The sequence below is a fragment of the Podarcis vaucheri genome, assembly GCF_965113315.1.
Source record: "Podarcis vaucheri genome assembly, chromosome: 2".
Taxonomy (NCBI): Eukaryota; Metazoa; Chordata; class Lepidosauria; order Squamata; family Lacertidae; genus Podarcis; species Podarcis vaucheri.
Window position 1 is genome coordinate 122,285,604 of NC_138760.1, and position 9,627 is coordinate 122,295,230.

The 9,627-nt window shown below is 48.2% G+C and overlaps 1 long non-coding RNA gene across 1 annotated transcript; it reads right to left on the reverse strand.

Annotated features, from left to right (window-relative positions):
- Positions 1–918: 918 nt before the first annotated feature.
- LOC309525414 lies at positions 919–8,812 on the reverse strand. The gene is made up of 2 exons (XR_014216250.1): positions 7,542–8,812; positions 919–1,332 (listed from the first exon to the last, which is right to left on the reverse strand). It is a non-coding gene; the product is annotated as an uncharacterized lncRNA (long non-coding RNA).
- Positions 8,813–9,627: the final 815 nt, after the last annotated feature.

Sequence of the window (9,627 nt, forward strand, 5' to 3'; positions counted from 1 at the left end):
CTCAGAGGTTCCTTTCATTAGTGGAATGAGTGGGTTGCCGGTTCTGCCGCTGCCCGCCGCCATCACAACACATGAAGGCAGCAAAGGCAGCGGCTGGCAGCTGTCCGGGCTTGGCTCAGCACAACCACTGACCTCCTTGTCAGCCTACCTCCCTGCATGGGCAGGTCCGTGGGGGGGTGTATGTGAGACCCAGACAAGCTGGGCAGAGGGACGCTGCTTGGGGCGTTTCCCAGAGGCCCGCCTTTTTAAAAATATTTTTTCTTTTTTTTTTTACAAAATAAATTTCACAATAACCACATTTAAATTTCAAAATGAAAAAAGATTCTGAAGGGGTACAGTTAGGGTTACCCCAGAAAGCCCTAAAAACGGTTTGTGAATTCCCCCCCCCCCAGCCAGGCCTCAGAGTACGCATTTTAAAAACTGCATTTTCCCCTAAGACAAAAAGCATGAGCTAAGCAGTCCTCTCTGTAACAAAAATGCTGTAACAACTCAGAGCTGAGAACAGTAAAGCTTTCGCTTCCCAGATCCAAGCTAACCTTGTCCTGGTACATTGATTTGCAACATACTTCCGGGAACAGAGCCAGAGAACGAAAAGCAACATTTCTATGTAAGAATCTGTGAAGGGGGAGAGGAAAAAAGGGGTTTGAAAAAAGGATAAAACCTGCTTGTAAAATGTTTTCGGTGCGGCCTGTCTTTTGTGAACTGAATCACACAGGTGCCTCTGCCCCCCCCCCATGGCAGAATAAAACGCTCTTTCTCTGGATTAACCCCTTGGTGTCGTTTGGCTCCTTTTGTCTCTGCTCGGGTGCAACAATTATTCCGACCCATGGATTAATAAGGCTACAATACTTCTCCACTCCTCACCCCACCCCCAATATAACCAAAAACACACACACCATTTGGGAGGGAGGACCAAAAAAATATAAAAATCGTTTTATTATTTTATTACTTATTTTTGCAGTTCAATCGACTGTATCTATAAATTTTATTGTTTATAGCCAATGGCCACCACAATACAATATGAGCACAAATCACACAGCTGCAAAACAAAAGACATTGCATGCACCAGACCAGGATAAATCTATAGCATACAAAATTAATTTTCACATTTCTTTCAATGGGAAGGATATAGGGCAGCCGAGCCAAGGCAGAGGGGTCCAGATTAGAGTTTCTATCATCCTTGACTGTCTGCCCTGCTGGCTGAAGCTGATGGGAACTGGACACCAACATCTGGGGACATCACAATGACTATTCTGTGATATACAAAATCTTCAAAGGATTGAGGCACTGATCCAGAAGAGAATTAACTGAGAAGAGGCCCCACTGAATTATCTGAAGTGAAACAGAGGAAGATCATATAATAATAATAATAATAATAATAATAATAATAATAATAATAATAATTTATTTATACCCCGCAGACAGACAGACTTTAATGTTGTATACAGTGTATGGTTGGGGAATTGAGAGGTGGGGAGAGCAAGCGGGGGGGAGGGGTAGTACACATTCATTATTTCACAAAGTTCATATGCAAGGTGTTTGTGTCAGTGTGACATGGGTAGCTTCTCTTCCTATTCATTTATTAGTTTTCATTGGCAGTGAGAAAGATCGGGGGGGCAGGGCATAGTTGGTTGCCTTCAGTTGACTGCAGTAAAGGTGGTGGAGGCTGAACCATTTTGAGGAAGAGATTGTTGTAATTCTTGTTGTAACATGGGGTTTGTGATTTCATGGGGTTTGTGAGACAGTTCTCTAGTAACACTTCTTTATTAAAGCAACAAGACTAAAGACTGGGGAGAGGAAAGCTACATTTATAGGGACAGGGAACTAGCAAGAAAGGATACATTTTGGAGGGAACAATATCAGGCAATCACAGTCCTGCCTTTTGGAGGGAACCAATAAGACAGAGGATCCAAATACAGCAGCTTAAATGAACCAATAGTAGCTGTACCCTCTGGAACCAAAAGGCAGTTACTTTACCCTAATGCAAATACAGACAATCATAATACAGATATAAAATCCTTTGACTCAATACACAACACCCCTCCCCCCCTAGTGAGCACAGCAGACGTAATCTCTCAGGTACTGTGGGGTCCTACAACTTCTACTTGATCTCCTGACAACAGGTGTTGCAGGTTCTGGATTGGGTGTTACCTGTGGTAGAGGGGCTGCTCTAGGGGTTTCGTCAGGAACAGATGGAGTCCCAGACATCTCAGGGTCCCCTATCTGTACCTCGTCATTGTGAGGACTAGCAGACCCTGGTTCATTTGTTAAAGCCCCTGGTGACTGCACCTCTAGGCCATTTTCACTCTGGTCTTGCAGCTCTGCATCGTTAGCCAGGGATGAATTATCTGGCTCCTCCCTGCTGAGCGCCCGGCGCCTCAGCTGATCTATATGTCTCTTCCACACTTGCCCATTTTCCAAGGTCACATAATAGGACACAGGTCCACTAGCCCGGGTGACCACACCAGCCAGCCACCGCGAACCTCGTGAATAGTTCCTCACCCAGACCAGATCTTCAGGGGCGAGATACCTTGTTGTGTCAGTCTCAGCCTGGGGTGTTGCTCTTGAATTACGGTTTGGCATTTTATCCGGGTGGACATAATCCAGCACCGTTACCAGTCTCCTACCCAAGAGCAGCTCAGCTGGCGACTTGCCCGTCGCGGTACACAGCGTCGCATGCTGCAAAAATAACATTTGTGCGATGCGAGCTGACCAGTTACCCTCCATTAAGCGCGCAATGGATTCTTTGGCTGTTCTTACCATGCGCTCAGCCTGCCCATTGGAGGATGGGTGAAAGGGCGCGGATGTGACCCCTCTTATGAAGTTATCAGCCAAGAATGCCCTGAATTCTTGGGATACAAAAGCTGCCCCATTATCTGATACAATGGTCTCAGGTAACCCGTGGGTTGCAAACAGCTGCCTCAACACCTTGATTACGGCAGCTGATGCCATGCTAGGGACCATCGCCACTTCTAACCATTTGGAAAATGCATCAACGATAACCAAAAAGACCTTTCCTTGGAATGGCCCAGCAAAATCTAAGTGCAGCCGGCTCCAGGGAGATCTGGACTGCTCCCACCAGTGGACTGGTGCTCTGGCCACTTCTGGCCGCACCTCTTGGCATGCCTTGCATGTTCGTACCCATTGTTCTATGTTCTGGTCCATTCCAGGCCACCACACATAACATCGGGCTACCGACTTCATCCTGACCATTCCCGGGTGTCCCATGTGAAGCGTCTCAAGAACCCTGTTTCTCAGTGGTCCTGGGATGATCACCCTATCTCCCCACAAGAGACAACCCTTATGCATGGACAACTCGTGCTGCCTAGTCGCATAAGGCCTGAATTTGTCTTCATGCGGACCACCTGGCCACCCCCTCCCCACCCAAGTGAGCACACAGGAGAGAACAGCATCTTTCCTCGTTTTCTCAGCTATATCAGTAGCCGTTACAGGAGCCCCCGGAAGTGTTTCCAGCATCATTATGTGCTCCGCTGGAGCGGGATCCTCATTGCTCCCGCCAGGGAGCGGCAATCGACTCAGCGCATCAGCATGGCACAACCGTTTCCCCGGCACATGGTTCAAGGTGTACTGGAACCCGTTCAGGAATATAGACCAACGTAACATTCTGGGGGAGAGAATTTGTGGCGTTTGTTTGTTTGGGTTGAACAACCCTAACAGTGGCTTGTGGTCCGTTTCAATGTAGAAATGGTGACCGTACACATAATCATGGAACTTTTTGATTCCTGCCACAATTGCAAGCGCCTCTTTGTCAATTTGAGCATAGTTGCGCTCCGTGGGCGACAATGTACGAGAATAGAAAGAGATGGGCTTTTCCGACCCATCCGGTTCCCTATTACTCAGCACAGCCCCCAGGCCGTATTGAGAGGCATCACATGCCAGGACCAGCGGCTTTGACTCATCATAATGAGCAAGGACGCTCCTGCTACTCAACATTCCTCGTAAGGAGTCAAAAGCCTTCTGCTGCCCCTGCCCCCATCGCCACACATTCTTTTTCTGCAACAGTCTATGTAATGGTTCAGCTATCGAAGCTTTCTGGGGTAAGAACGAATGATAAAAGTTAATAAGTCCCAGGAATGACTGCAACTCCGTCTTGTTCTGTGGTCGTGGTGCCTCGATGATGGCCTTAATCTTAGCATCTGTGGGGTAGATGCCTGATGCATCAATTTTAAACCCCAAGAAATCCACAGTTGGCACCCCAAAACTGCATTTTTCCTTTTTCAGTTGCAACCCCACCTCCTTGAACTTGAGCAACACTGCACGAACACGCGTAACCAGTTCCTGTGGGTCTTTTCCAGCAATCAAAACGTCATCAAAAAATGGCAAGACCCCCGGCAGACCTCTTAACAGGCGTTCCATGAGCCCTTGAAAAATTCCTGGGGCCACACAAACTCCAAATTGTAATCTGTTAACTCTGAACGCCCCTTTATGTGTGACAATAGTCTGTGCTTCCGCTGATTGTGGGGTTACTGGCAGCTGTTGGTAAGCTTGTGCCAGGTCAATTTTGGCGAACACCTTGCCCCCAGCCAGTTTAGCCAACAGATGTGATACAACTGGAATGGGGTATGAGTTTCCCCCGAGTGCCTTATTGATAGTGCATTTGTAATCTGCACAGATCCTGACTTCCCCATTTGCTTTAAGGGGCGTGACGATTGGAGTCTCCCACTTAGCAGAGTCCACGGGTGAGAGAACTCCCTGCTTGACCAATTTATCCAGCTCTGCTTCGATCTTGGGTTGCAGTGCAAATGGCACTCGCCTTGGTTTGAGTCGGATTGGGGCCACCCCAGGGTCCAACTCGAAGTCAACTGGGGGCCCTTTATAACAACCCAGTTTTCCATTAAAGAGACCAGCAAATTCTTTGCATAATGCCTCGCTCATCTCAGGGCAGGTTTGGATTGAATTAAGCCCTGATATACTCAGTCCCAGGGCGGGGAACCAGTCAGTGCCCAGGAGACTGGGGCGACTGCCCTTCGCAATCACCAGTTTGAGTACAGCCTGTTTGTCCCGGAACTGTACTCTCACGGCACACATTCCCATAACATGGATGCGGCCCGCTGAGTATGACTGCAAGGTTGCCGGGAAGGGCTCCAGAGGGGGCAACTTACCCCTGGGGAAGAATGTCCTCGCGGTCTGGTCCAACACGATAGTGAATCCAGATCCGGAGTCCACCTCCATGTCGCACTGCTGACCCTCAATCTTCACCTTGACGTGTGCCTTGCCTTGCACTGGGAACTGCCCGACCCTCCCGTTGATCTCCGTTACGTAGTGGCAGTCCTTTAGAAAATGGGTTGCTGTGGGCGGTCTGCGATGCTCCAGTCGAGGTGCTCCTGTCGCTCCCAACGCCGCCGATCTACAGACCCTGGCAATGTGACCTGTCTTCCCGCACGTCCGGCACATAGCATCCCGAAAACGACAACTCTTCCGCTCATGGTTTCCGCCACAACCTGGGCACCTGCCTCGGTGATCTTTGTGCACTGTGCAGGCCTGACGCACTGACTCGACCCCACGGACTGGGCTCTGGCTCAGAGTAGCCTCTAGCTCGTCCATGGCATGCGCAACTTCTATCTGTGGCTTAGGGGCCTTGCGACTGGCATCAAGCTCCTCTCTTTCATAATTCTCCGTGGCGGTGGCCTCCTTCAAGGCTGAAGCAAGGGTAACCTCTTCTTTAGCCACGATGCTTCTTCTGGCTTTCTTGCTGTTCAGACCACCGACAAACCGATCCAGGAGAGTCTCTTCCAGATTTTGGAAGTCGCAGTGCTGAGCGAGCTTCCGCAGTTCAGCTAGAAATGCAGATACAGACTCCCCAGTACGCTGCTGCCTCTTATGAAACTCCATCCGCCGGGCCATCTTGGTCTCAGTAGGCGCCAAGTGGCTTGTTAGGCAGGCAAGAATATCTTTGAGAGATGTCTCACTTAGCTTCGCTGGAGCAAGCAATGCCTTGGCCAGCTTGAAGGTTTCAGGCCCACAGTAGCTCAGGAATGTGGCCCTTCTTTTGCTGGCATCGGTGATCCCTTGAGCCTCTGCGAAGAACTCAAAGCATTCGACGTAGTCTTCCCACGTGTGGGGCTCTGATGGCTGGAAGGGCTCCAATACCCTCAGACTCTCCATTGTCCTGTGGGCAGGGTCGTCTTCTCAGCTAGCCAGTGAGTCTTGTTCTTAGCTGCAATCCGGACTCTGAGGCAGGCCTGCGTTTAACCGCTCCTCAGCATTCCGGATCCCACCTTCGTCGCCAGTTGTTGTAACATGGGGTTTGTGATTTCAGCTCTCTTGATATAACATGCTGGAGACAGTTCTCTAGTAACACTTCTTTATTAAAGCAACAAGACTAAAGACTGGGGAGAGGAAAGCTACATTTATAGGGACAGGGAACTAGCAAGAAAGGATACATTTTGGAGGGAACAATATCAGGCAATCACAGTCCTGCCTTTTGGAGGGAACCAATAAGGCATAGGATCCAAATACAGCAGCTTAAATGAACCAATAGTAGCTGTACCCTCTGGAACCAAAAGGCAGTTACTTTACCCTAATGCAAATACAGACAATCATAATACAGATATAAAATCCTTTGACTCAATACACAACAATTCTTGGTTTGGTCCTTCAAGTAAAGGTAAAGGTGAAGGGACCCCTGACCATTAGACCCAGTTGTAGACAACTCTGGGGTTGTGGTGCTCATCTCGCTTTACTGGCCGAGGGAGCCGGCGTACAGCTTCCGAGTCATGTGGCCAGCATGACTAAGCTACTTCTGGTGAACCAGAGCAGCGCACAGAAACGCCGCTTACCTTCCCGCCAGAGCAGTACCTATTTATCTACTTGCACTTTGATGTTCTTTCGAACTGCTAGGTTGGCAGGAGCAGGGACCGAGCAACGGGAGCTCACCCCGTCGCGGGGATTCGAACTGCCGACCTTCTGATCAGCAAGCCCTAGGCTCTGTGGTTTAACAACCAGCACCACCCGCGTCCCTTCAAGTGCTTGTTGAAGTACCCTTCAAGTACTTGTTGTTAAAGTATTTCCGAGGAATTCCTGATTTGGACCTTGTGTGGAAATGAATTCTCTCCATCACAAAAATAAGTTTTGAAGCTTTACTGCAGAACAGTCTTAAACAGTCTAACAATAAGATAAGCATGATAAAGTAGCACACTGCAAACAATGTTCAGTCTTTTATGTACCAATTCAGTCAGCTTTCCTCTCTCTGGTCCCAGAGGGAGATCCTAAGCTTCTTCAACATTGCATGACTTATTTGCAACTGCTGCTGCTGCTTCTCCTAGCCATCTCCAACATGCACCCACTGACTTCGCAAGTTTAAGCTTCCTTCCGTGAGAGCTCTGCAGCTTATGCCTCCAGCGATGAGTTATGAGGAAAGATCCAGCCTCCTCTGATGCTTCTGTCAGAGTGGAACCTCTTGCCTAAGTCGAAGAGAAACTTCCCTTTATAGTATTCTTATTACAATGCATTCAAGCACAGCATTATATGTACATTAAACTTATAGCACTTGTTCCTTTCCAAGTAACAATGACACTTACAAACAGGTTGTCCCTTTCTTTTATTATGTCTGCTTTGTATGCCAGAATGTTATCTCTCTTTTCCCTCAAATGCTCCAGGCGACCACAGATGAGTGTCTAAAGAGAAACCAAAAGCTCAGAGTTGAGGGGGGGGGGTGAAGCCTTGAATATCAGGTTGCCTCCTAGTCCCTGCTATTAGATTTGTATTTGGAAAGTGTTGTAGGAGTTTTAAGGTTTTTTAGCTGTATATTTAAAAAACAAGGATCTTGTGAGATGTTTCATTATTTTGTTATTCTGACATTGCATTGCACAGGAGCACCTTTGCACAGCTGTTTGAATTTTTTTATGAAAAAAGAATAAGAATGCATTCTAAAGGGTTTCTTTAGAAGCAGAACAAGTATTTTATTTTTAATAACAGAGGAAATGATGCCCAATTCTGAGTGCTCATCCTGGCTTTAAGGTTAGCAGCCACAAAACCCTCACAAAAAGCTATGAAAGGATTTTGTTAGCAAGATTCAAGGCAAATTCCTGCCTTGTATTCCTGGGCTGCCTCTTCCTTGAGAACCAAAATTTTAAAAGATGATGCTGTTAAGGTGCTACACTCAATATGCCAGCAACTCTGGAAAACTCAGCAGTGGCCAGAGGACTGGAGAAGGTCAGTCTACATCCCAATCCCAAAGAAGGGCAGTGCCAAAGAATGTTCCAACTACCGCACAATTGCGCTCATTTCACACGCTAGCAAGGTTATGCTTAAAATTCTACAAGGCAGGCTTAAGCAGTATGTGGACTGAGAACTCCCAGAAGTTCAAGCTGGATTTCGAAGGGGCAGAGGAACCAGAGACCAAATTGCAAACATGCTGGATTATGGAGAAAGCTAGGGAGTTCCAGAAAGACATCTACTTCTGCCTCTCTGACTACATAAAAGCCTTTGACTGTGTCGACCACAGCAAACTATGACAAGTTCTTAAAGAAATGGGAGTGCATGATCACCTCATCTGTCTCCTGAGTGTTATGGAAAAATCTAGGTGTGAGGCTGTTCAGTCAAACCAGCTCATTGGGAAGAGCCCGCGGGTCCCTTGCGTAATAAAGGAAGGAATCCAGTCACCAACTGGAGCAAATAGCTGTAGACCAAAGTTTATTGCGCAACAGGTTCAAAGAGGAATTTTGGACCCCAAGCATGGGGTGACAAAGACTTTTAAAACTTTCCCACCATATCCCAGAATACAGTTCGTAGAGCATCATTGCTATATGATTGTTACATCACTGACATGTCACAATAGTGGAGGGGTAGACAGGGGCACTCCTGTATATACAAAAACTTGTGTTGGACCACTTGGCCGCCCAGGCGACAGATAACAGATTGCAGGAAGGGGGCTTTTTGTGATTTTCCCGTGGCTCCTATTATGTTAATCGTTTGCTTGGTGGGCTTGGACACTGGTACGGGCAAAACAGAGTGGGCAGCCCCTGTGTCAACCATGAAGGGGATGGTTTGGTTCCCTGTTTGTATTTTGACCATGGGCTCACGGGAACCTAAATCAGCTGGGCCCGGTCTGTCCTAATATTCTTCCTCCTCTCTCAGGCTCATCATGCCGGGCTGTCTTTGGGCTGGGGGGTACCAGGGAGGTCCCTGTCCACGTCCTCTACCCCTGCTGCTATTTGTCGATGACCAAGGTCTCGGTTCCTGTCCAGGTCTCATGGGGATTGGGCCTTGGACTCGTTCTCCTCGTCCTCTTCCTCCTAAGTGAGCCTGTGGGCATTCTCCTTTCCAGTGCCCTTCCTGCCGGCAGATGGCGCACTGATTCCTCCCCAGGCGGCCTTGCCCTCCTCCCCGGGCACTTCCTCTTTTCTGAGGGATGGGTGCGGTAGCCTGTAACGCCATCAACTTCTTTGCTTGATATTTCTCCTTTTTCTTTTGTTCCTCTTCCTCCCTCTGATTGTAAGTGGTTTGAGCCAATTCTAACATCCACTCAAGGGTGTGGCCCATGAACCCCTCGTGTTTCTGAATTTTTCGGCGGACATCGGGCGCTGCCTGAGCTACAAAAGCCGCTTTTACAATAGGGGCGTTGGCAGCCTCATCTGGGTTTACAGGAGTATACTGACGGTAGGC